This window comes from Hypanus sabinus, chromosome 26 (genome assembly GCF_030144855.1).
Source record: "Hypanus sabinus isolate sHypSab1 chromosome 26, sHypSab1.hap1, whole genome shotgun sequence".
Lineage (NCBI taxonomy): Eukaryota > Metazoa > Chordata > Chondrichthyes > Myliobatiformes > Dasyatidae > Hypanus > Hypanus sabinus.
Window position 1 is genome coordinate 10,452,384 of NC_082731.1, and position 22,541 is coordinate 10,474,924.

Consider the following 22,541-nt stretch of genomic DNA (forward strand, 5'->3'; position numbering starts at 1 on the left):
CAAATATTTCCTGTCCATGTACCTGTCCAAAAGTCTTTTAATCATTGTAACTTTAGCCACCACTACAACTTCTCTATCAGCTTGTTACATATACCGACCACACTATGTAAAGAGTTTGCCCCTCATGTTACTTTTAAATCCTTCTCCATCAATGCCTGCTATATTCACACTCCCTACATTTAGGAAAAAAGATTGGCTATCCATCTTTCCTATTCTCCATTGAATTGATGCATCTGTGAAAAGTCACTTCCATGTTCTGCAGGGAAAAGTTCCAGCCTATCCAGCAATCTTATTTAAAAAATACGATCCCTTCATTCTTGGAAACAACCTTGTCAACCTTTTCTGCAATCTTTCCAGCTTAATTCTTCCTACAACTGGGCAAAATATTCCATGTGTTTGAAAGGCTGAGACCTCGAAAGAGTGTTTGAAGAAAAATCAGGATCTCAAATTTCACACAACCCACATGGATGACTGAACAGTAGTGCTGTCTCTGCAAGATCAAACAAATCCATGGGCAGATTAAGGGAACCAACGTCTGTGTCCTTCTTCAGGCAAGCATCTCAGCATTGATGTCACAATTGTGGCTGAGAGTCCAAAAGGCAGGTCACATCTTTGTAAGTCTGACAGAATTGCTGAAAATTATCCCACTCCTCCCTTCCACTGCCTAAATCAAGTCTGCAGTTTGATGGAACACAGTAGAAATACTATGGAAGGGGAAGGGAGTGCAATGTTGGCAGTGAAGTTCAGTCAAGTATGGAAGGAAAACCAGAGTAGGTATATGCATAATAAAGCATTCAGAAAAGTAATCGGGCTCCATTACAATAGAAGGTGCCTGACTGGTAAGGCAACTTTAACGAAGGTAAGCTGAACAGAACATCGGCAATTTGTAGTGGGCTACAGAAGTTTCAGATGTGTTGAATGGAGGGATGTAAAAGAGCGTTGCATTATTGACCTGAGATCATCACTGCAGCAATGAGGGAGGATATCATAGAAGTCTATTAAAAAGAAACCCCACATGGCAGATCTTTGAAATTACAAAACAAAATATATCCCTTTGCTGTGATTATGCTCATTTGATATCAGAAATCATTTGATAATGTCCCACATAGGAGATTAGTGGACAAAATTAGAGCACATGTTATTAGATGTAGGCTACTGACATGGATAGAAAATTGATTGGCAGTCAGGAATCAAAGAGTAGGGATTAACGGGACCCCTTCAGAATGGCAGGCACTGACTAGTGGGGTACCGCAAGGCTCGGTGCTGGGACCACAGCTATCTACAATATACATAAATTATTTAGTTGAAGGGATTAAAAGTAACATTAGCAAATTTGCAGATGACACAAAGCTGGGTGGCACTGTGAAATGTCAGGAGGCTGTTATGAAAATACAATGTGACTTGGACAGGTTGGGTGAGTGGCCAGATGGAGTTTAATATGGATAAATGTGAGGTTATCCACTTTGGTGGCAAGAACAGGCAGGCAGATTACTATCTGACTGGTGTCAAGTTAAGAAAAGGGGAAGTACAACAACATCTGGATGTCCTTGTGCATCAGTCACTGAATCTAAGCATGCAGGTACAGCAGGCAGTAAAGAAAACTAATGACATGTTGGCCCTCATAACAAGGGGATTTGAGTGTAGTAGCAAAGAGGTCCTTCTGCAGTTGTACAGGGCCCTGGTGAGACCACACGCGGAGTATTGTGAGCAGTTTCGGTCTCCAAATTTGAGGAAAGTCATTCTTGCTATTGAGGGAGTGCAACGTTGGATCATGAGGTTAATTCCCAGGATGGCGGGACTGTCCTATGTTGAAAGATTGGAGTGACTGGCCTTGTGTACACTGGAATTTAGAATGATGAGAGGGGATCTGATTTAAACATATAACATTATTAAGGAATTGGACATGCTGGAGGCAGGAAACATGTTCCCGATGTTGGGGGAGTCCAGAACCAGAGGCCACAGTCTAAGAATAAGGGATAGACCATTTAGAACGGAGTTGAGTGTAAACATTTTCACCCAGAGAGTTGTAGATCTGTGGAATGCTCTGTCTTAGAAGGCAGTGCAGGCCAATTCTCTGGATGCTTTCAAGACAGAGTTAGATAGAGTTCTTAAAGATAGCAGAGTCAAGGGGTATGGGGAGAAGGCAGGAATGGTGTACAGATTCTGGATGATCAGCAATGGTCACAGTGAATGGTGGTTCTGGCTCGAACGGCCTAATGGCCTACTCCCACACCTATTATCTACTGTCTATTGCTGTACAATCTGTTCATACATGACTGGATGGCTAAACACCCAAATATTCCTTAACAATGTTGGAGCTCATCACCAACAATGATGTTATGGCACACAGAGAAAAGTTGTTAGAGCCGCTCCAGGCCTCCTACCAGGGAAATAACCTCTCCCTCAATGTTAACAATACAAAGGAGATGGTTATTGACTTCAGGCATGCAGTAGTACTCTATAGCTCTCTGATAGGATCCCACAAGTGTTTACGTTTTTGCCTCTAATCAGTTTGTTAGTTTAGTCAATTGTTGGTTGTGATAATGTCCAAATGCTTGAATTCTCATTGCCATTATATAGCAAACTTAGGCAAATGGAAGATTACAAAACATTGTCAGGAAGATAGTCTTAGGCTACATTTTGGGTTACCAGGGACACTCATGTCAAAAGTAGAATTGTATTGAGGAGTTATTAAAAAAAGCTCCTCCGAGTGGGCAATGACTGCCTTTCCATCCATGCGGTGCTGGTGGTTTTGGTTCTCATTTGGCACAGATCTTTGTCTTTTTAGACTATCAATGTCTTGATAGTGCTGAGATATCTTTACCATGAAACCTTAGAACATAGCTGCAGAATTAGACTTTTCAGCTCATTGAAACCCCTCTGCTGTGGCTGATTTATATTTTGAACCTCCTTCCTGCTGCCTGTAGAGCTTCTATACTTCTCTGAGCTAGAGTGGGATTTCTAATTTTGGCACCCAATACACTCTTGGTCATTTTCTTTGAGTCTTGAATAAGGTGCTATTAATATTGGATTTCCGCTAGTGCAGTCAATTTTGAGGTTGTTGTGGGGTTATTAAGATTGTGAAGTTGTATCAGAGAAGCTTTTTTGTGGGGCCCTTGAGGCCTTCAACATTTAAGTATTTTCTTGCAAAAATCCAACAAATAATTATGGTCTTCAGGAAAGTGAAAACAGGCTGTTGCCTAAAGCACATCAATGGCTTTGTTATCGAAAGTGTCAGGAGCATCAATTTTCTTAATAGTCCCCTAAATGACAATCTCACTCGGTCCTTCAACTATAGTCAAGACAGCACAGCAATACCTGCACTTCCTGATGATACTGAAGGAAGAGAGGTTCATTCACCTCCCCCTTTCTCATTACATTCTGCAAGAACACCATTGAAAGGTTCAGTAAAATTACAATGCATCAGATTGCAAGACTCTGCAATGCATATCCTGAGAACGTTTCAGGAAAACAGGGAGGTCTCTCTCCTCCCGGTTTGTCTTATATATCAGAAGCTCTGAATATGGGGTTCAGTTGTTGTTCAGAGCTAATGCCAGAATGGAGAAGAAATGTGAGCAATGTGACTTTAAGAATGGAATGATGGTTGGTCCCTAAGGGATGGTCTGAGTATCTCAGAAATTACTAATGTCCTCGGATTTTGTCGCACAATGGTCTCTGGAGTTTGCAAGGAATGGTGAGAAAAAGAAAAAGACATCCTGTGAGCAGCAGTTCTGTTGCAAAAGAATGCTTTATTAACGAGAGAGATCAGAGGAGAATTTCCAGACCATTTCATTCTGACAGGAAGGTCACAGCAAATAAAATAACCATGTGTACAAGAGTGCAGAAGAGCAAGTCTGAATGCACAACATGTCAAACCTTGAAATGTATGTGCTACAGCATACACTCGGCATATTCCTTATCAGGGACAGAACGTGTCTAACATAGTGGCCACTGAGTGTGGTTCATTGCAGCACAGTACAGGCCCTTAGCCCCACGATGCTGTTCCATCTGTCCATTTGATCAAACCAGCTGTTCCTTCCTACATAGTCCTATATCCATGTGTCTAGCTAAGAGTTTCTTAAATGCTCATTATATTTCTGCCCCTACCACCACCTCTGGCAAGAGTTTCCCTGCACTTACCACTCTCTGCTTAAAAAAAAAACTGTGTAAAAAGAAGCCTTCTTATATTTTCCTCTGACCACTTTGAAGGTATGCCTTTGTGTCACAGACAGCTCCATCTTTGAAATGGATTTCCGGCTATTCATTTCTCCTGTGCTACTTCCCATCTTCTACAGCTTGATCATGTCACTTCTCATCTGTCTTCCCTCCAAAGGATAGTTGCATGTAGAGGAAGGGCTTGCAGAGTTATACACGGATTGTAGACAACAGGGAATAGCAGGGAGAGCGCTATGTTTTGCATGAACTAGGTGAGATGAAGGGCCTATTTCCATACTCTATTACTTTACGACTATCTCACTTCCAACAGCCTCCCTGCCAAAAATGGAGATAGTGTGCAGGAAGAATGAGAAGCTGTACAATCTTCATCCCTTCCACTGCAGAACCAGCATTACCCAATCTCAGCCATTAAGTTGCACTATGCAGAAGGATTGGAAGTCAAGCTCCATATTATCATTAACTCAATCAGCAAAGCAAGTGAAAGAAAGGGCCTTGATCTTAAGACCTGCAACAAACAAAATGCTGTTAATCAAAACTTCCTTGCCATAGAACACTCTTAATCTTTTCAAATGGTGGCAAGACAGCAAACCCTCATACAACCTCTGCAAAACCAAAGAACTGATTATCAACTACAAGAGGAAGAAGCTGGAGATCTATGAGCCTGTGCTCATTATGTGTTCTAGAGTGGCAACGGTCAGTAGATTTAAATTATTTGGAATCACCATATCAGTGGATCTTTCCTGAGGCTGGCATATAAGTACCATCACAAAGAAGTCTAGAAGTTCAGAAGCTTCTGTCAATTCAACATGTCCTCTAAACATTTGACAAATTTCTATACATGCACAGTGAAGAGTACCTTTACTGGTCTGATATGGGAACATCAATGCCCATGATTGGAAAGGCATATATAAATTTGTCAATACAACCTTTTTGATCAGAGGCAATACCCTTCCCACCATTTATAAGAAGCACTGCCACAAAAAAAAGCAACATCAAGCATTCCCATAATCCAGGCTGTGCTCTCTTCTCGCAACTACCACACAACCAGGTTTGGGGACAGTTATTACCCTACAAGCATCAGGCTGCTCAACCAGTGTGGATACCTGCACTCGCCTCTGCTGAATTGACTCCACAACTTTTAGACTCATTTTGAAGTACTCAACATATCATATTCTTTGTTTTCATTTACCTTCTTATGTTTTTTATGTTTATTACTGTCAGTCTTTGTTATTTACAGTTTGTCATTAATTCTATTGTATTTCTTTACTTTTCTGTCAATGTGAGAAAGAAAACTAATTTCAAGGTGACATATTAATGCTTTGATAATGAATTCAATTTGACCTTTCAACGTCTATAATAAAGGCCAATGCTGAAACCTAAAATAGATGTACTTCCCAATCCTTGAATTAGTTATTTGATTGAATGCAGATATAGAAAATAAAATTCATGGTCTTAAGTGTATTATTCTAGTTGTTACATTCTTGTGGCAGAAGGGAATTTCAGTTTACCCAAGGTTAGCATGGATACTGAATGTTATATTAATGTGAACTGCTCAGTCTGGGTGGAATTTTCATAATGCTTTCAGTACAGATTATTTTCCGGGGAGATAATCCTGCAAGGGATGGTCAATCTAATGGAATGAAGAAGGTGGACAGGATGAGCACTTTGTGGATATCAGCCATATATTGTTATATTTCAAGGTAGTCCCAGCAATGGGTAAGAACGATCTAGAAATAAAGTTTCCGAATTGTGTATATCATTACACTGCCTATGGCATACCTAGATTGGGAACATATACCTGGAAATAAACCTGCATTTGGGATACAGAGACTAAGGAATGTGCCCAGATAGTGAAAGTTACTGTTCCATTGTTTGTTGCTTTTGATATATTATGGGATATATCATTATGGGAATAATTAGTTGATGTTTTGGGCTGAGGCCCTTTATCAACATCACACATATATTTAATGAATATTTCTGTTTATCTTGTAGTATAGTGAAAATAATGGAAACTAAGCAAATGTGGGAAATGAGTGGTGTTGTCTTGGACCACTATGAATTAGCAGGGAGAGGAACTATTGGAATTCTTTGGAATTTCTGCCATCTTGAATGGGATCCCACCACTAAGCATATTTTTCCCTCCCCCCAATTTCTGCCTCTGCAAGGATCACTCCCTACGTGACTCCCTTGTTTATTCATCATTCCCCAGTGATCTCCTTTCTGGCACTTACCCTTGCAAGCAGAACAGGTGCTACACTTTCCCCTACACCACTTCCTGCAATATCATTCAGGGCACTAAACAGTCATTCCAGGTGAGGCAACCCTTCATTTGTGAGTCGTTTGGGGTCACATGTTGTGTACAGCGCTCCTGGTGTGGCCTGTTCACCAGAAGAACCAGGATCTCCCATTGGCTACCCATTTTAATTCCACTTCCCATTCCTATTGCATTATATCAATCTATGGCTTCCTCTATTGTCACAATGAGGCCACACTCAGGTTGGAAGAACAACAACTTATATTCTGTTTGGGTAGCCTCCAACCTGATGGCATGAACGTCAGTTTCTCGATACAGCCCCCACTTCACCATTCTCCATCATCTTTTCCCTCTTGCACCTAATTTTCCTTGTCTGCCCAATGCTTCCCTCTGGTGGTATGCCCCATTTTTCTTTCTTCCTTGGCTTTCTGTCCTCTCCTTATCAGATTCCGCTTTCTCCCGCCCTGTAATCTTCCACCGATCAGCTTCCCAGCTCTTCACTTCATGCCTCCCCCTCCCAGTTTGACCTGTCACCTTGTGTTTCTTCCTCCCCTCCCAAAACCTTTCAAATCCACTTATCTGTTTTTTGTCCAGTACTGTTGAAGGATATTGGCCCAAAACCTTGACTGTACTCTTTTCCATAGATGCGGCCTAGCCTGCTGAGCTCCTCTAGCATTTTGTGTGTGTCATGTTATCGGAGGCCTTAAAGTGCTTTATCGTGGATAAGTCTCAAAGGCCTGGTTTTAAAGGCATTCCTAAACCATCTGGAAAGCTAGAAAATAAATTGTGGAGGCCCTTGAAGAGATATCTGTTTCATCATTGGCCACAAGTGATGTTCCAGAAAGAACGAGCCAGGAAACTACAGACCACTGATTCTGACATTGATGGTGGCTAAGTTGCTGAAGGGAATACTGAAAGATAGAATCTATCAACATTTTGAGAGTTAAGATCTGAATTAGAACAGTTAACACAGCTTTATGCATAGGACAGGGAATTAAGCATTATGGGGAAAAGGCGGGTAGGTGGGGATAAGTCCATTGCCAGATCATCCATGATCTTACTGAATGGAGGAGAAGGCACATCAGGCCAGATGGCCTACTATTTTTTATGTTCTTAGGATGTAATATCTCACAAACCTTTTGCAGTACTTGCGATATTACCATGGGTATAGGTGAGAGCATGGCAGCGGATATTGAGTATGTGGACTTTAGAAAGGACTTTGACAAGGTCCCTCATGAGAGGTTCTGGAAGATTTGACTGCATGTGCTCTTGGGCAAGACCATGGGTTGGATTCATTATTGCTCAGTTGTAGGTAAAAAGGGTGATGAATGAGAATTGTTCCTCATTTTTTCTTTTTTTTCATTTTTCGAATCTTTTTATTGATACATAATCTTCTACAGCTATAGAATAATACAAAACTTTAACAAGTTAATCTGTATACAATTAATAGAGCTGAAGAAAGAAAACTGATCGTATTATATAAAAATGAGAAAAAAACCTTTTATACATAGAAAAAAGGAAAGAAAGGAACACCAACTAACTAAGAAAAAACCCACTAACTACAAAAACAAAATTAGGAATCTACCCCCGGAAGCAATGTGTTTAACCATCATCTAAATATATAAAGAAAAAAGTCATCAACCACCAATTCATATTTTTAAAATAAAGATAATAAGATTGGAAGGAAGCCATATAAAATAATTCAAATTAACTGGTAATATTTGGCAAAAGAACCCCATCTTCTCTCAGAATTGAATCGAGGTTCAAAAGTTCTACTAATTTTTTCCAAACTGAGACATAACATTACTTGAGAAAACCATTCAATTAATGTAGGGAAAGAGATATCTTTCCATTTTAATAAAATAGCCTTTCTTGCCAACAATGTAACAAATGCAATTACATGTTGATCTGAAGATGAAATACCCTGAATATAATGAAGAACTATTCCAAATAGAACAGTTAGTCGATTAGGTTGTAAATTAATTTTCAGAGCTTTAGAAATTGTAGAAAATAAAGATTTCTCAGTTTTAATGAAGAACATAACCAGAACATATGTGACAAAGTAGCTACTTCAGTTTTACATCTATCACAGTAATTAGCTACACTAGGAAATACTTTAGATAGTCTCTCCTTTGTTAAATAATAACGATGGATAATTTTAAATTGAATTACACAGTGATTGGCACATATAGAAGAAGAATTTACGTTTCTCAAAATTCGAACCCAATCTTCATGAACAAAGGTCATATTAAGATCTTTCTCCCAATCTTGGTTAATCTTTAGAGGTAGGTTCTCTTTTTGTAACAAATTATAAATTCTGCTAATGGAACGTCTAATTAAAGGATTCAACTTCAAAATGGTATCCAACAAACCAGATTCATGTAGATAAGGAAATTTAGGTGAATATTGTTGTAAAAAATGTCTAACCTGAAAATATTGCAAACGATGTGTATGAGCGAGAGAGTATTTGTTAATTAACTCTTAAAGCCATCAATTGACCATCACAAAATAAATCTGTAAAAAAACGGATCCCTTTATTTCTCCAAAGGAGAAAAATGAAATTGGTTATTGAAGGTTTTAAAAAAAGTTTTGATATGAAAAAATGGACAACTTAAATTGTTTAAAATTTTTCAAAATTGAGAAGCTAAATCCAAATCCATAAAGATTGTTTAATAAGCGGGTAAAAATTGAAATTTGGAATTTTAGAGAGCTGTAAAGGTAATGGAGCTCCTAATATTGAAGTTAAATGAAATTGTTTAAAAGCTTTTAATTCCAAATCAACCCATACTGGTTTTTGGCTCTTATCGAGCCACTATAACTAAAAACATAATTATTTAATATTCACAGCCCAATAATACAGTCTTAAATTAGGAAGTGCTAGCCCACCATCTTTATTGGGTTTTTGTAAATGGTACTTGTTAATTCTTGGTCTCTTATTGTTCCAAATAAAGGAAGAAATAAGAGAGTCAATTTGATGGAAACATTTTTTATTTCAAAAGATAGGTATATTTAGGAAAATATATAAAAATCGAGGTAAAATCATCACTTTCATAGTATGGATACGATCTATAAATGAAAAAGTAAGTGGATTTGATCGAGGGAACAGAAGTTTCATGGAGTCTACTCAAGGAACTATATTAGCTTTATAAAGACCTTTACATTTTTTAATAATGATAATACCTAAATTCCTACATGTATTAACAATTCTAAAAGGAATATCATTATGTGTACTAACAGAAGCATTAATGGAAACAATTCACTTTTATTCAAATTAAGTTTACATCCTTAGAATTTTCCAGAATCTTTAGGTGTTTCCAAATGATTAGGAATTGATTCCTCGAGTTTCAAAATAAAAATCAAAAGGTCATCTGCATAAAGAGAAATCTTATGTATGGTTCCATTTATAGAAATATCATGCATGCTTTGAGCCTCCCGTAATTTTATAGCTAAAGGCTCCAATACAAGATTAAGTAATAAAGGGCTTAATGGACATCCCTGTCTAGTACCACGAGAAAGTGAAAAGAAAGAAGATCTGTAATTTTTAGTAATGTCCGTGGCAATAGGGTTCTTATAAATCACTTGAATCCATCTATTAAAATTATTATCAAAACAAAATCTTTCTAATACTTTGAAGAAATATGGCCACTCAACTCTATAAAATGCCTTTTCTGCATCGACAGAGATAACACATCAAGGTTGCTTAGATAATCGTGAATAAATAATGTTCATCAATCTCTGAACATTCGAGAAAGAGTAACGGCCTTTAGCAAAGCCCGTTTGGTCCATAGAGATGATTTTAATAAAATATCTCCCAAACGGTTAGCCATTATTTTAGAAAGGATTTTTTGCATCCACATTTAATAACGTAAAGGGTCTATATGATGAGCATTCAACAGGGTCTTTATCTTTTTTTAAGAATTATGGAAATAGATGCTTCATAAAAAGAAGGTAAATTACGTTTCTCAAAGGATTCACGAAATATTTCCAAAAGATACAGGGAAAGTAATCTTTCAATTTTTGTGAAAAATCCCACCAAATAACCAGCAAGTCCAGGAGCTTTACCTGATTGCATTGATAAAATAGCTTTATGAATTTCATGCTCGGTAATTGTAGCATCAAGCATCTGTTGATCTTCATCAAAAATTTATGGAAATTTAATCTTATGTAAATAAAACCCTCCATTTTGGAGGAATCTGCAGGAAATTCAGATCTATAAAGATCAGAGTAAAAATCTTTAAAAGTGTTATTAATATCCTGATAGTTACTTACTATATCTCCATTATTTTTACAAATCTATAAAATTTGTCTTTTAGCTCTAACTGCTCTTAGTTGGGAAGCGAAGAGCTTATTATTTTTATCCCCGGAAATATAAAATTGACTTTTCAATTTAAGGAAACATCCATCTATAGGATATGTTAGTAACAAATTATACTGAGATTGTAGTTCTACTCTTCTATTAATGAAACAACATTTGGAGAGATTGCATTAATGTTATCTAATTCTTTAATTTGTTTAAAAGTTTTATCCAATTCCATTCTTGACTGTTTCTTCAATTTAGCTATAGACGATATAATTTAACCATGTAGATAAGCTTTTAATTTATCCCAAATTACTAACTTTGAACTGTTTCCTATATTATTAAAGAGAAAAAGCTCTTTTATCTGAGTTTCAATAAACTCAACAAATTCTGAACTTTGTAATAAATGTTCTGGAAAACGCCAAAATGGTCTTGTAGAAACAACATCTTTCAATTCAAATATTAATTTTAAAGGAGCATGATCAGAGATAGCAATCGCATCACATTCACATTTTTGAACATTATATAAAAGTCGAGAGTCGACTATTAAATAGTCGATTCTTGAATATTTATTATGAACATGTGAGAGAAGAAATATTCTCTATCTCTAGGTTGCAAATCCCTCCAGACCTCAATTAAACCATAATCAGTTAAAAAGGAATTAATACGTGATACAGAACTATTAAGCAGTTGATGTTTGGATGATGACTGATCCATTAAAAGATTTAAGCAAGTATTAAAATCACCACCCATTAATAACATATTATTAATATATAATAACATATATCATTTAAATCCGGTAATAGAGCAAAAACAGCTTTAAAAATGAGGGATCATCAAGATTTGATCCATGCACCAAATGGCCTACTATTTCTTATGTTCTTAGGATGTACAAACAGTATATCACAAATCTTTTGCAGTACTTGGGATATTACCAGTTGTATAGCTGAGAGTATGGCCGTGGATATTGAGTATATGGTCTTTAGAAAGGTCTTTGACAAGGATCCCTCATGATAGGCTGTTCTAGAAGGTTTGATTGCGTGGGCTTCTGGACAAGACCATGGGTTGGATTCATTATTGCTCAGTGATAGGAGAACAGGACAATGAATGAGGATTGCTTCTCAGACTGAACAGCTAGAGAATGCTGCAAACACGAGGAAATCTGCAGATGCTGGAAATTCAAGCAACAGACAAAATGCTGGTGGAATGCAGCAGGCCAGGCAGCATCTATAGGAAGAAGTACAGTCGAAGTTTAGGGCTGAGACTCTTCATCAGGACTAACAGTATGCCTATTGTCTGTTGCTGTCCTATAGTGGTCATTTCTGAAAGCTTTGGTATTTGTAATTTTATATAAATGATTTGAGTCCAAAGCTCCAATGCTAGTAAGTTTGTAGATGACACTAAAATTGTTATGGTCCAGTCTGGAGCCTGCATTCCAGCTCTTGATCTGGTCCATGGAGTCTGGACTCCGCGTCTTGTAGCCATCCCTCCGTTCACCCTGAAGACCAAGTAGGATCATCTTGGCTTAAGGAGGCGCACCTGATGGCTATCGTCTGGCAGGTGTATCTAAGTGGCTCTGGGACTGTGTCTTTTTGGGGGGTTGTCTTGTCTGTGATATTGTACTGTTTGCCTGTCTATCCCATTTCAATCTGGTTGTCCTGTTTGTGCTGGTTGCCCTATTTATCCTGTTCCAAACTGTTCATCATGTTTGCCCTGCTTGCGCTGTTTGCCCGGTTTTGTTCTGTTTGTCCCGTTTGCCCTGGTTTGGAGTACCCACCATTAATCAACTAGTTCTGTGAGTTTGTTCTCGTAGTCACCCTGAACCAAGCTCCCTTCTGATCCCTTGCCTCTGTTGGGTAAACAAGCTGGACTGTCGTTGCCTGGCAGGGGACTCTGCCCCTTCCTGTTCCTTGCCTCTGTCGGGTAAGCTCAGCCAGACTGCTGTTGCCCAGTGGGGGAATCTGACCCTTTCCTACCCCTCGCTTCTGATGGGTTGTGATCTGCATTCTGTCCATGTGCCCTGCAACCTGCCCAGCCCCTGTGTTCCTGCCCGGGAGGCTGGGCCCTGCCCAGGAGTTATGTGGCCCACCCAGGGGGCTATCCTCCCAGCATTTCTTGTCCCATAGACCCAGCCTCTGGCCATGAACTCCAGGATCCTGCTTGGCCAGAATTATCTCTGAACCCAAGATCAACTTTGAATGTCACATCCCTCATGCATGTCACGGTCTCCCCATTTTATTCTATCCTTTAGTTGTTCCTGTCCTGCCCCTGGTACTTCAGTGCCTGTGTCCTGCATTTGGGGCCAGCCTTCTGTCCCCATGTGACATAAATAGATGGTGTAGTAGATAGTGTAGGTTATGAATAATTACATGCAAATCTTCAGCAGCAAGCTCTGTTAATAAAGGCAGCAAAAATGAGGCAGCTGTAAAAGACATCGGTGAGATCGCATTTGCAGTACTTTTGTTACCCTGTTATACAAAAGGGGTCATCAAACTAGAAAGGGTGCAGAAAAGATTTCACTGGATGCTGCCTGGATTTGGGGGTGGGGGAGGATTGCGGGAGCTGGGTTGTAGAGATAGGATGTGTCGACTGGAACTCTTATTCTCCGTAATGTAGGAGATTGATGGGGTAACCTGATGGAGGTAGACAAGATCATTTAAGACATAGCACTTTGCTGTTTTCCCAAGGAAGCAGTGCTAAAAATAAGAGTGAATGTGAGGGTCAGAGATTCTCAAGGAACGTTGCTGGTTCACATTTGGAATGAACTAACAAAAATGCTGAGGTGGCACAATAGCAACATATAAAAGACATTTAGGGAAGTACATGGATACACGCTTAGAGGGCTATGGGCCAAATGTTGGAAGCTGAGACTAAGTCATTGATCAACACAGTCACCTGAAGGAGTTGGGCCGAGAAGTCTGTTTTCTGGTTGTACAGTATGTCTTATGACTCATTGCAAGACTAGACAGTCGGTATCTTTTAGTGGATATGCATTAACATGACAATGCGTAACGCAAGGAAGATATGGATGATAGAAAAATATAGCGCTATACAGGAATGAAAATTTAAAATGCTTTTACAGTTGGTTAAAAGGTCAGGACAACATTGTTTGCCAAAGAACCTGTCCTGCTCTGTGCTGTAATGTTCTCAAAAGCAGTGTGCAGTGAGTTCTTGGCTCACAAAGAGTAGTCTGTTCCTGAAATATTCAGCTAGAGTTGGTGTGGGAGACAGATATGATACATATGTTTAAGAAGCTCTCATATAGAGAAGCAGATGAACATACTGTGAATGAAGGCAACTGGATTATGTGCAGGCAAAAGAGATGTTTCTTCTTCTTCTTGTAAACTTTAATGGTGGTTGGCAGACGAACATAAACTCCATTATCCCCACGTACTAACATGGAGGGTGAAGCACTGAGTCAGAATATATACCCACTTAAATCTTTCTCCCCTCAAAAATATGAAATAATATCAAAAAGTCTGTTTTTCAGAAAGTCAAATATACACATAAACATTATGGTGACAGTGATATCATAACAAACTATCCATATTAAACTGAGTCTTTTCCAAATCTCTCAATGTAGCAACTCGAAGTTTCCTTTGCATCTCATAGGATTTGCATCATTTCATAACAAGTGTGCTGCATAAAAATGCCCAAATTAGATCAATCGATAGAGACTTTATTTATCCCAAAGGAAATTACAGTGTCACAGGAGCATTACAGGTGTGCAGATATACAAATTTTAGAAGAGAATTAATAAAGACTAAAAAATAAATTACGTCAGACAGTCTAACAGGAGGGTGGGTGGTGTCATCATTTCCCCGACTGGAGCTTGACTCATTATAGGGTCTAATGGCCAAAGGTAAGAAAGGCCTCCTATGGTGCTTGCTCTTCAGAGCAGTGCAGTTGTCTTAATCTATTGCTAAAAGTACTCCTCTGTTCAGCCAAGGTGGCATGTAGAGGGTGAGAAACATTGTCCAGAATTGCCAGGATTTTTCTCAGGGTCCTTTCTTCTACCACAGCCTCTGGTGTGTCCAGTTTGACTCCTCCAACGGAGCCAACCTTTCTAATCAGTTTATTGAGCCTCAAGCTGTTGCAATTTCTCCAGCATACAACAACATAGAAGATTGCACTGGTGACAACAGACTACTAAAACATATGAAGGACAGGCTTGCATAATCCAAAGGACCTCAGTATCCTCAGGAAGAAGAGGTGAATCTAACCCTTCTTGTACAAAGCCACTGAGGTGCTCCACTCAAGTTCATCATCCACATGCACCCCCAGGTGCTTGTGCGTCCTCACCATCAGTAGCAAAAGAGAGCACAGAGGAACATCTGTAAATCTCCAGGAAAACCTTCTTCATTGCTGCTGCTGTGAGGTCCGGGTCTCTACTGGGAAGAACAGTCCCCCAGTCCTCGGGGTCATGTTGCCGATGGCCGTTGGCGGGGACGTCTTAATACGCTCGGCACAGGATGGTGCTCGGAGAAGCTATGCCGGAGGGGATGGTCAGAGGTTCGACGGACTGTCGACAGACTTGGAGTCCGCTGCGATCGCTTTCACTTTTTGTTGCGTCTGGGAGCTGAGTCGGGCGGTGCCGTGGAAGTCTATAGCGGGGGTATTACCTTCTGCCACCGGCGTGGGGTGACGAGTCAATTGGGCCCCTGAGAACTTGTGGAAATTGTGTGGTGGATTCTTTCGAACTTCTAGTCCTTTAACATCTTTGCACTATTTTTACTGTTTTTCATCAATTATGTTATTGTCTGCACTGTTGTAACTATATGTTGTAATTATGTGGTTTTGTGTAGGTCTTGTAGCTTTAGCTTTTGGTCTAGTTTGTCTGGTGGATTTGGAGCTCCTTTCCGGAGAACGCGCTAAGACGGTAGCGCAGTATTAATATGCAGCAGCCTCTCCGGACACTGGATTGGGGATTACCAAACGTTATGTGGATTTTCTGGTGTGTTATGTTTTGTCATATGCTTTTTTGATATCATTTTGGAGGAACGTTGTCTCATTTTTTAACTGCATTGCATTGTGGTTTCTAAATGACAATAAACTGTATCTGAATCTGAAAAGGGAGCAGTGCAGGCTAAGTCTTCCTAAAGTCCATCACCATCTCTTTTATCTTACTGATGTTCAGCTACAGATCGACCAAGTCCTCCACCAGAGTCCTGTATTCATCCTCACATCCTCACTTTATACACCCAACTATTGCTGAGTTAGCAGAGAATTTCTGATTTTTGCAGATAACATGATTCAGTCTGCAACATACAAGGCAAACAGGATGGGAGCCAATACAGTCCCCTGTGGGGCACCATTGCTGCTTATAGCTCTGTCTGTCATACATCTATGAAGCCACACAAACTGAAAAACAGACAGGAAGGCAGATTACTATCTAAATGGAGTCATGTTAGGAAAAGGGGAAATACAATGAGATCTCGGTGTTCTTGTACATCAGTCAATGAAAGCAAGCATGCAGGTACAACAGGCAGTGAGGAAAGCTAATGGCATGCTGGCCTTTATAACAAAAGGGATTGAGTATAGGAGTAAAGAGGTCCTCCTGCAGCTGTACAGGCACCTGGTGAGACCCCATCTGGAGTATTGTGTGCAATTTTGGTCTCCAAATTTGAGGATGGACATTCTTGCTATTGAGGGATTGCAGTGTAGGTTCACAAGCTTAATTCCAGGAATGACAGGACTGACAGGAATGACGGGAAAGATTGGAGCGACTAGGCGTGTATACACTGGAATTTAGAAGGATAAGAGGGGATCTGATTGAAACATATAAGATTATCAATTGATTGGACACGCTGGAGGCAAGAAGCATGTTCACGCTGATGGGTGAGTCCAGAACTAGAGACCACAGTTTAAGAATAAGGGGTAGGCCATTTAGAACATTTGTGCAGAAGAACTTTTTCACCAGAGAGTGGTGGATATTTGGAATGCTCAGCCCCAGAATGTAGTGGAGGCCAAGACTCTGGATGTTGTCAAGAGAGAGTTAGATAGAGCTCTTACAGATAGCGGGGTCAATGGATATGGGGAGAGGGCAGGAACGGGGTACTGATCGTGTATGATCAGCCATGATCACAGAAAATGATGGTGCTGACTAGAAGGGCAGAATGGCCTTCTCCTGCACATTATGTATATTGAAAAACAGTCTGTGCTGGCCAGTGCTATCATGTTTGCTGTTGTGTGCTGGGGCAACAGGCTGAGGGTAGCAGACACCAACTGAATCAACAAACTCATTCGTAAGGCCAGTGATGTTGTGGGGGTGGAACTGGCCTTGTCGGTGTCGGTGGTGTCTGAAAAGAGGATGCTGTCCAAGTTGCATGCCATCTTGGACAATGTGTCCCATCCACTCCACAATGTACTGGTTAAGCACAGGAGTACATTCAGCCAGAGACTCATTCCACCGAGTTGCAACACTGAGCATCATAGGAAGCCATTCCTGCCTGTGGCCTTCAAACTGTTGAACTCCTCCCTTGGAGTGTCAGACACTCTGACCCAATAGTCTGGTCCTGGACTTATTTCCACTTGGCATAACTTACCTATTATTATTTAATTATTTATGGTGTTATATTGCTATATTTCTACACTATCCTTGGGTGGTGCGACTGTAACGAAACCCAATTTCCCTAGGGATCAATAAAGTATGTCCATCTGTCAGTCTGTCTGTGGTCTGCCAGTCCGATAGAACATTATCCAGGATATAATGGAAGTGCCAACCTGCATTGAATGGAGCTTTTCACCCAGCAATGAGGGGTGAAAGTCCTCCTAAAGTCCAACACCATCTCTTTTGCCTTACTGATGTTCAGCTACAGATTGACCAAGTCCTCCACCAAGGTCAGGGCCACTGGACAGTAGTCATTCAAGATTTATCATTGGCCCAACTTGGTCAAATTGGTCAAAACCAAGAATGAAGCAGTTCACAGAGGTACATAATCAGGGTGTATTTTACAGCTAAAGTGGGAGCAACCATCTCCAGTATAAATAATGATACTTTGCCTGATAATCTTTTCTTAATAGTCATTTTTGTAACATAAGCAGAAAGACCTGAAAGACCTGTCTCTAGTTCTCTTTATCCATCTTTATAGATATGAAAGAAGCTATAATATCTGCCTTGCAGATACTGCTGAAATATCTGTGGCATTGTTTGACAATAAAACTTCCTCTGGATCTTTTCTTGAAAGCTTAAAACAAACCATATGCAAAGGGAAAACCATGGAGGACTGACAGAAATGAGTATACTGGGACCACATTCCACACTGAACAGCCCAAGATTTTATGAAAGTTCATTTCACATCCACCCAAACTGACCTTACCAACAAAGTGGTCCCAACACTCTACTAGAGTTGTCAAAGTTGTTCTCTTCTAGTTACCAAATTAGCCATTGCTAACCTGTGTAGAGAAAATTGAATTCACCAGTTTCTACCAGGAATGCTGAAAGTACCGCAACATAACACAACATATCTTGAGCATAAACTTTATCTTGTAATTTAAAGATCATTGGTGAGCCTGACCTGTAAGCAACACATTTGAAATCAAGGACTGTACTGATTAAAGCAATATACATTTCTCTAAATGATCTCCTACTCACACCTCAAATACATCGAACTAAGCAGCTGAGCACACAAGGGCAAATTTACTCTTCTCAAGAACAAGGGATTTGTCTAATCAGACATAATTAGCTTAATTATTTCAGCACAACTTCGTGAGCTGATGGAAATGTTCAGCATTCAGGTTGATTACCCTTTGATAGAATGTAGCTAAGAGTAACCCAGAGGAGAACTAGAACACAATAATTTAGATTCCATACGAAAATCAACAAAATAATAAATGATTTGATGGAATAATCTGTAATCCCATGAGTTACTCCAGGTTGATCAATAAAATCATTAAGGTACACATTAAAACTAATTAGCACTGCCATATGAAGCAAATCAACTTTTCGTCAATAAAGTAATTTGCTTTTTTGAGGTATGTAAATTGTTGGGTTGGTTCATTATTAATAGTAAGAACATAAACCTTTTCATATTTATTGACCTGTTGCAAGTCTTGTTTTTGCTGGTTGTGAGGAATTTCAGCAAAAAGATTCAAACAGATGATGTGGCTTATTATAATATCAACACAGCAAGCTTCTGTTCTTCCACTCTAATTTACTGTAGGAACTATCACTCCTTCTATCTTGCTAGTGAGACAGAACTTGTCTGAGATGTCAAAGAGTTGGGATGAACAGCGGATTTTTGATAGAATCTAGATCATGGACTCTTTGGGGTCCTTGTTTTGCTTGCATGGTGGGCAGAGGTGCTTGCATGGTGCTTTTGTTGCTACTTGTGTGTGGGAGGGATTTGGGGTTCTGATGTTTCTGTCATTCACTCTTTCGGTGTTTTTTGTTCAGTTCAGTGGATGTTTGTGAAGAGTAGGAATATCAAGTTGTATTCTGCATACATTGTTTGATATTAAAATGAAGCATTGAAGAGCCTTCCAAGTCATTTTGGCAACATTTAATCTGGGATGATTTAAACATATGCACTCATCTTCTAGGACTCCTGCCTATTCCACTAGCTGTTCACATTTGCCATGAACTTCATTGATAATAACGGGGACCATATTTCTTGTATTTCACTGATGCAGATTAAACCTGACCACCAGATGGTGTTCAGCATAAAAAGGTGAAGACATGGAACACAGCACCAAAATAATTCTGCCTTTAGGTCCTCAAAAATGTGAAGTACTGACAGTTTCTGTGAACCCCATGCTTCGAATCGAAGATGATGATAAATTAGATTAAATATTGTTCTCTTAAAATAATCGTTGAATGACTTTCTTGGTGTTGCAGTGCATCTCCACAACGTCTATTCTAATCATTTCCTAGTGAGTGATTCTATCTCAGATATCTTGGTCATTGTGGATGATTTGAGCCAAAGGACTAGTTTAGATCTAGATCTGAGATTAGTATTCAAAGCCTTCATGTTTAATGTAGTTCGGTCTGGCTCTTTAAGTTTATAAACATAATTTATGTTGTAAATCACTTGAAGGATTGGAGCCCAAGCCAAGCCTATGAATAGGTGAGACATTGTGGATAGTATTGTTTGAATCAATTCAGAGTTAGAAAATGAATATTGACTTCTAATATAAATGGTTCAAGGGTAATTTCTAGAGTCTGCAACTAAACTCTGAGGTGTAATCAATGGCAGACTTGCAGTAGTGAAGGTACTAATTCTGTTCCCTCTTTTTATATAGTGAGCTTGAGCAACACCTCCCTACCAGGATTTTTTTTTAAATTATTAGTTCTCAAACAGTTGGTCATATTTGTCCTAACAGGGAACAAGCATTAATGACTGGGATAGTAATGCAAAATTTGCTGTTCATTTACATCTTGATTCTTCAGTGGATTCATGCATCAATCATTTGAGTAAACTGGCATCTAGTCTGGGAAATGTAGGCTGGGCCTAAGTGGACTGTACCTAGACAACCACAATTAGTTTGGTTAGCTTAGTTCGGTTTGTTCATATGGACAATTTGAATGATCTAAGTATATCAAAATAGGAGCAGCTGTTTTCAGCAGTGCACAATATTGGTCGGGCTTGAGGTGTAAGGAGTTTTGGTTTTGTTTGTGTTTATCCTCTCCTGGAATGAGGAAACTGAGAGGTGATGTTTTTGAGGTTCCTAAAAGCCCAGGCATAGATAAAGCAGAAAAAAAAATGGACTAACACCAAAGGGTGTAGGTTTAAGCATGATATGAAGGATACACGTCAAACAAAATAATTCAATATCTGTAATGAGCTGCCAGAGGTGGGGTGGAGGTAACAGAGCAGTAACAATTAAGTCATTTGGACAATTGCTTAATTAGGCAAGTCAGATTAATATAGTTATGCATAATACTAACAAAGACTTATTTGACAAATCGGTATTTCTATGCAGTACAAGTAACTATCCTAAACAACTGGAATGGTATAATCCTGGTAGCATTATTTAATGCTAATTAATTGACACCATTTAATGTTTGCTTCATTAAATAATGCTGTGCACCTCAACAGTTTACTGCATCTTTGAAAATCGCACTGTTAAATATTCTGACAACAGTCTGCACTTAACGTGCATTTATCTATTGAATGGTTTGTAACAGTTAAATCTCCCAAGCAACGTCCATGAACATGGCTTTTTCCATATTCACAACATCTGCTTGTGGTGCTTCAATCTAATTATGTCTAGAAAACAACTGTCATTTGATTTGTTTGTTCTTTTGTTGTCACACCAATATTAAGTTCCAAGTCTACTTTTATGTCCTAAAACAAACCTATACCTTGTCCAGACAAGGCCTGTTAGATTGCATTTCATCTCCCATATTTGCCACTGGCCAATCTCTCTCATGGGCTTTGTTGTTGAATGCAGATTGTAATCAATTGGACATGTGCTGGTGCACAATTGTGATTTGTCCGTGACACAGTACTTCCTAATTGGCTTTCTCCTGGCATATCACACAGCTAGCATAATCATTTTGTATTATCTTTGCAGAGAATGCAGCAACTGCTGAGGGTGACATACCTCTGATCACTCTGTCACCCTTTCCTTTAGATCTGGGCAGAGACCACAGACAATACCTTCACCCCTCTTGGAATACTGCACATCATTCAGGCTTCATCAATCAGGCTTTTCTTTCTGTTAGACCAGTGATTGGCTGGAGCCTGTTCAATTTCGTCTACAGGTGGTGGCTTCACAAATTGGGGTGCACAAAATAAAAATTTGAAGTGAGACTTTTGTTGCCTGTTCTAACGTGTTCTGGCCTCCACAAACTATTTCAGAATCTGTCAGTCTTGCGGAACTATTGAACAGATTAGGACTTTATCCTTTAGAACTTAAGACAATGAGGAAATTTGGTAGAGATATAAAATTTATGAGGGTTATAGACAGGGTAAATGCAGGCAGACGTTTGCTTCTGAGGTTGGGTTAAGGGCAAAATGTTTAAAGAGAACAAGAGGGGAAAGTTCTTCACTCAGAGGTTCGCGAGAACATGGATTGTGCTCCAGCACAAGTGGTACATGTGAGCTAAATTTCAATATTTTAAGTGAAGTTTAGATAGGTACATGGCTGGTAGGTGTATGGAGGGCTCTGGCCCTGCTGCTGAGCAGTGGTTGCAGGCAGACTAAATGGTTTTGACATTGAGTAGGTGGCCCAGATACCCTGTTTCTATGATGTACTTTTCTCTAAGACTATATACTCTGAGCAGAGGAATCCAAACAATAATTACCTCTGTTGGTTTCATTTGTCAAAGAAATTCCATTTCTCAAGATTCCCAAATCCTCCCCCCTCACAGGCTCTAATGTGTGTCATTGCTCAGATAATAGATTTCTTGACGATGAGTCAAGAGGTGGCAAACTTTTGACCCTGTTGCTATTGCAGATGTACAATGTCCTGGGTATGTTACTCAAAATGGCCTCTGTTGGGTAATGGTTACATTTGTGGGGTGCTCGTCCCGGATTGGATTGTCAGGGGCTGTGGAATCGCGCAGGCAGCAGAGCGGAGATGGACAGAGATAAGTTTGTTTGTTGGTGCCAGTTTGAAGGTGTACCAGTACAGTACGCATGCGAAGTGAGCGGAGTGGATGTTCGAGTTTCGGGAGACGCGATAGTGAGGGGTTTAAGTTCGGTGAAGTGTATTGGGCAGGTAGAATTGGTAGCTAGACGGTGTGGTAAAGAGGTAGAGTCTAGCTGGGTGTTGTTTCGGACGAGTGCTGAAGTCAGGACGTTGGGACTGCCGGCGACGGTCAGTGCACCGGGGGAGGAGGGGCTGTGGGGGCTCCACTCCTTCTACAAG